Genomic DNA, 6,197 nt, shown 5'->3' with positions numbered 1-6,197 from the left:
AGATGTTCCAACTTGTAATAAAGACACATGCTAGATGTCCCTCAACAGAGGAATGGATACAGAAAATGTGGTACATTTACACAATGGAGTACTACTCAGATATTAAAAACAATAAATTTATGAAATTCTTAGGCAAATGGATGGATCTGGAGGATATCATCCTGAGTGAGGTCACTCAATTACAAAAGAACTCACATGATATCCACTCAATGATAAGTGAATATTAGCCCAGAAACTTACAATACCCAAGATACAATTTGCAAAACACATGAAACTCAAGAAGAAGGAAGACCAAAGTGTGGATACTTTATTCCTCCTTAGAATGGGGAACAAATTACCCATGGAGGAAGTTACGGAGACAAAGTTTGGAGCTGAGATGGAAGGAAGGACCATCCAGAGATTGACTCACCTGGGGATCCATCCTATAAACAGCCACCAAACCCAGACACTATTGCATTTGCCAGAAAGATTTTGCTGACAGGATGCTGATATAGTTGTCTCTTGTGAGGCTATGCCAGTGCCTGGCAAATACAGAAGTGGATGCTCACAGTCATCTATTGGATGAAACACAGGTCCCCCAATGGAGAAGCTTGAGAAAGTACCCAAGGAGCTGAAGGGGTCTGCGACCCTATAGAAGGAACAACAATATGAACTAACAGTACCCCCCAGAGCTCATATCTCTACCTGTATCTGTAGAAGAAGATGGCCTAGTTGGCCATCCTTGGGAGAAGTGGCCCTTTGTCTTTCGAAGATAATATGCCCCAGTACAGGTGAATGCCAGAACCAGGAAGCAGGTGGGTTGGGGGGCATGGCAGGGGGGATGGTATATGGAACTTTTGGGATAGCTTTTGAAATCTAAATGAAGAAAATATCTAATAAAAAAACCCTAACTATGATACCTAAATATGTCACTGGAACAAGGTTGACCTACTATGGGCCACACCCTTTAAAATATCTATTTTCCCTCTCCCAAGAGGTATCTATTGCCATTAGCTCCTCTGCTAGGGATGGAACTCTGTGTCCACCTCCCTTTCACTGCTGGAATTTTGTCTGCCTTAAGGTTATACAGGCTTTATGCATGCTGTCACAAACCATTGTGTCTTCCTATTGTAGTTTCTTGGTTGTATCCAGAAAACACTTTTCTTAAAGTCATCCTCCACCTTTAACTTTTTGTTCAGTACTTCCGACCCCTCTTTTGCTATGATCTCTGAACCTTGGGATGAAGGGGTGTGATACAAATGTTCAATTTAAGGTGCAACATTTCTTAGTCTTTTATTCTTTGTATCTTGACCAGTTATGGATCTCTGTGGTAATGACCATTTACTGAAAATAGAAGTTTTTCTGGTGAGGGCTGAGAAATGCAGTAATGGATACAGCAATAATTCACTGGGATTAAGTGCATAGTTCACGAGTAATGGTACTATACTTTCCCCCTAAGGCCTTTGACCCACATATCCATAGGCACTGGGCTCTAATAGCCAAGCATGGATTTCATCTTGTGGAGCAAGTCTTAGAGCCAGGCAGAAGGTGGTTGCATATTCTAATTCCATTTGTGTCACCATCGTACAAATACAAGGAAATATTGTGTTAAACCAGCCATTATTGTAGTTCATAGAACTCACCACTGGGTAAGATTGACTATTGCCCCCCTCTGGTAACAAGCCTGGCACACTCCAGCACTATGAAAGTTAATCAGATGGAATGAAACTTTCTGTTGAATACCAGCTTTATTTCTCCATATTTTGTGACTAAGGCATGTGGTGTCTTTAGCAAATATGCTCTTACCATCAAGTTCTGGAAAGTAATTTTGAAAAATGGCAATATTTTGATCTTACATTTGCTTGATCAGTTTCTTCTTTTCCAGAAGAAATGGATGGAGATTGAAATTATACTTATATTTTCAATGCAGAATCATGATTTTCTCTTTTAGACCCTGTTTCTGAATTTGATATGATGTGCTTAACTCAGAATGAACTACTACTCAGGGACCCGAGATGTCTCTGATATTGGCTTTTAATGAGAAATATCAGTTGAAGCATACACAAAATTTACCGGATATAACTAAATATGTCTATACTCCAACTTTTAATATGTCTTTTGAATCCCATTCTCACAAGAGCCTTCAGTCTTCATGTGAATTTTATGAAAGCAAATTGATGTTTTAGGAGAGTGAATCTCAACTCTTGTCACATGTGTTTTTTAAGTGGCTATATTATATTTCAATATATTAACTATCATTAGATAGGCATTTTCTTTTATTATTTAAATGTTTATGTTTTCTGCACTGATAAATTTTGTTATCAATATCTTTTGTGCTGCATAGTAGCAGTATTTTTGAAAGATTTTTGCTAAAAACACTGTTTAAATAGCCACTTGTAGGTACCTATCATATCACTTTTAGTCTTTCCATGGTAAAGCTTGCCAGTGACAATGGATCATTTTTAATTTTTTCAGTTTTGAAAATTAAACATAATTATACAATTTACATCTCTCTCCAACCCCTCCCATGTTCCACTGCTTGCTCATTCTCAAACTCATGTCTTCTTTCTTCTGTAATAAATATTGTTACATATATATGCATAAATATATAAGTGCAACCTGTTTAAACTGCTCAGTGCTGCCTGTATGTGGATGATTCTATGGCCAACCACGTGAAGTTGGATAACCAATTATGGGGCTCATCCTGGGTAAGGCTAATTTCCCTTTCTTATCAGTTACTGATTGCTGCAGCAAGTTCTTCCTATGAATGTGGGACCACATGAGCTTTCTCTCTATGGTAGTATGTCAGCTGCTATTGTCATTGTTCTGATCTTATTTAGGTAGCCATATCACTGAGGTATTAAAGTTCTAGCTCCCCTGTTATGTCACACAATCTTGCAACAGGATTTGCAGAGGGCAAAACTTCCTGGTCCTCTGGCTTCTGGGCACTTTCTACCCACTTGTCCCTCATGTTCCCTTAGCCTTAGCTGTGGAGGTTGCCACACTGGTTCTTGATGTCTGTGCTACCAAAAGGGCTTTTGCATCATACAGTAATCATATTTTTAAAAATCCAACCCATCCTTTTCCAGAAAATTCACAGAGAATTTGTTTATTTAGTATGGATAATTTGTCTGAGTAATTTGGAAAGAATAGGCAAGATATCCAGTTTGAAAATAAGAGAAAACTTCCCTTAGAAGCTTCCAGAAACATTTAGAAACCAGTTGAGTATCATTGTAGGATCATGATAGTAGGGGAATAAGGGTTGCTGAACAAGCTGGGAGGTTTGTAATGTTATGGAAATAGCCAGATTTATAATCAGCTGTATTAAAGTCTGGGAGACAAGATGAAATATGATTGTATGCAGAGAACACTGAAGGCAAGTGGTGGGGTGGGGTAAAGAAGATAAGGTCAGATTCCAAGTTCACCATAGAAGACAAGGGGGAGACATTTGGCAGCAAGGCTGGGTCGACTCCTTCAGTGTCTGTTCTATTTTCCCTGGTATCACAGAACAGTTTATGTAGTGCCCAGTGAACTGCCTCATCCTACAGATAAATTAAGCCTGGATCTCAGGAGCAACCTCTGTTTAAAAAACATTCCACCACTATTTGGTCCAGACTCAACCCCACTCAAAGACAGAGCATGCCAGAATCCTTTTGCAAGTATTTTGGTGAGGATTTGAGTCATACTCTTGCTTAAGAGAATACTCTATGCATTTTTAGACATATGACTAACTTGGGCAAAAAACTAAAAAAATATAATTCAGAATAACAGTGTTCAGTGGGAAAATTGTTCTTTGCTCTTCATGTCATTTTGGGGTTGAGGACAGAATAGGACTGGCCTGAAATACAGAATGTCATAAAGAGACAGATAGACAGGGATTCAGAGTCTCCGAATGGCATTTAATTTCATGTTGCTGTTTTTCCTGGTCTGGTTTCAGAGATCTTCTGACAGTGAGACTATTCGCTATGTAGTCATTCTGCTGTACTCGTTTTCCTGACAATCAACAGGCATTGCCTAATTTCACACTCAGATGGGGGTTGGGGGGAGGGAACGAAAGTAGACTATAATGTCAAATATCCACTTAATTTAATGGCATTTACAAAACATTTTCAAAATAACTCATCAGTAGTGAAAGCAGCATATACAGGGTTGGAAGCCATTAAGTAGATCTGTATACTTTAGCCAAAAGAGCCTGCAGTAACTGGATTTAAGAATAAAAGCCTAATTGGAGGCTTTCACGTTAGTTTCTGAAGCACATTTTTTGGTTCCCCTGTGCCTTGTTTCCAAGATGGTAGCACCTGGAAAAACATGCAGCTTGATTTTCGTAATAGATCTGAGCTCAGATAGAAGGACTGCATTACACCAGCCCCTTTGAAATGGGTGGCAGTTATTGCTGGGTCCAAGTGGCTGAATTGCATGCTTGGAAATAGGAGTGTATCCATCTGTTTGTGAAATTCACCAGACATAGACTGTTTCCACCCAACACACCGTAGAAACTCATAAGCCTCCTGTTAAGCAGCAAACTTCCAAGCCAAGGCTGGGCGAGAGCAACGCCAAGCCATCACTGCTGTTTTCCTTCAGCCTTTACTTTGAATGCCAGACCTCGCATGACAGTCAGCTCTTTACAAAGGGAAAAATCTGTGCCAGAGCAATGACAGTATCTTTAAGGAGGCTGTAGCAATTTCTACCAAATCTCTGACCTGAGGAAGCGGCCAACATATGTGCATTTTTCATTACTACTTGATTCATTACCCTAGGAAACCTCATCCAGTCTGGTTGAGGGTATTTAGAGCATTGTGGGAACTTTCTTTCCAACCTTGTTTACTCTACAATGAACTGTATGGTAGAAGAAATTAATTCTAATAGGTTCCCATGCCAAGAGTGAGTATCTCCTGTTTCACCCATCCCACCCCAACCCCCAGAAGTTTAGTGCTGTTTACCTAAGAACCTGACATTTCATTTCTTTGTGAGAAGACTCCAGTGCCCTCCCAGGAAGGCTCACTATCCTGCCCCTTACCTTAACAACTGTGATAATAACAACTAGGTTCCTTTATTCCACATGGAAGTAGCCATCTATTATTAATTTAAACTAACAGTGTAATGGAGCTTGTGCTGGTTTAAATGAGATGTCCTCTGTATTCTCCATGATTGGTAGCCTTATTTGGGGAAGCTTAGGAGATGTAGCCTTGCTGGAGGAAGTATGCCATTGGGATCAGGTTTTGAGGTTTCAAAAGTTTTATGTCATTTCAACTTTTCTATGTCTACTTCCTGTCTGGGATTTCAGATGTGAATTCTCAGCTGCTGTGCCTGCTGACACCCTGTGCCCACTGACATTCCTGGTGCTTGCTGCCATGTTTCCCTCACATGAGAGTGATGGCACCTTGTCTCTCTGGAACTATAAGCCCAAAGCAAACCTGTGCTTCTATAGGTTGCCTTGGTCATGATGTTTTACCACCGCAATAGAAAATGCACTGGTAGGAGGGTAAGTATATACAGTGACAAGTACAGAAATGCCCAAAGGACCACAATTAGAAGTCAAATGTACAGATGCTCTCAGACATAACACTTGAAACATGCTGAGTGCACTGTGGGCTAGCTACATGAAGATATCATTTTGTTTTAATTGGGTATTTTCTTCATTTAAAATTCCAGTGCTATCCCAAAAGTCCCCCATACCCTCTCCCAGCCACTCCCCTACCTACCCACTCCCACTTCTTGGCCCTGGCGTTCCCTTATACTGAGGCATATAAAGTTTGCATGACCAATGGACCTCTCTTTCCACTGATGGCCTACTAGGCCATCTTCTGATATGTATGCAGCTAGAGACACGAGCTCTGGGGGGTACTGGTTAGTTCATATTGTTGTTCCACATATAGGGTTGCAGATCCCTTTAACTGCTTGGGTACTTTCTCTAGCTCCTCCATTGGGGGCCCTGTGATCCATCCAATAGCTAACTGTGAGCATCCACTTCTGTGTTTGCTAGGCCCCGGCAAATTCTCACAAAAGACAGCTATATCAGGGTCCTTTCAGCAAAATCTTGCTAGTGTATGCAATGATGTCAGCATTTGGGGGCTGATTATGGGATGGATCCCGGGATATAGCAGTCTCTAGATGGTCTGTCCTTTCTTCTTAGCTCCAAACTGTGTCTCTGTAACTCCTTCCATGGGTGTTTTGTTCCCAATTCTAAGAAGGGGCAAAGTGTCCACACTTTGGTCTTC

The sequence above is a fragment of the Mus caroli genome, chromosome 4 (assembly GCF_900094665.2).
Source record: "Mus caroli chromosome 4, CAROLI_EIJ_v1.1, whole genome shotgun sequence".
Classification (NCBI taxonomy): domain Eukaryota; kingdom Metazoa; phylum Chordata; class Mammalia; order Rodentia; family Muridae; genus Mus; species Mus caroli.
This window is presented reverse-complemented; position numbering follows the sequence as displayed.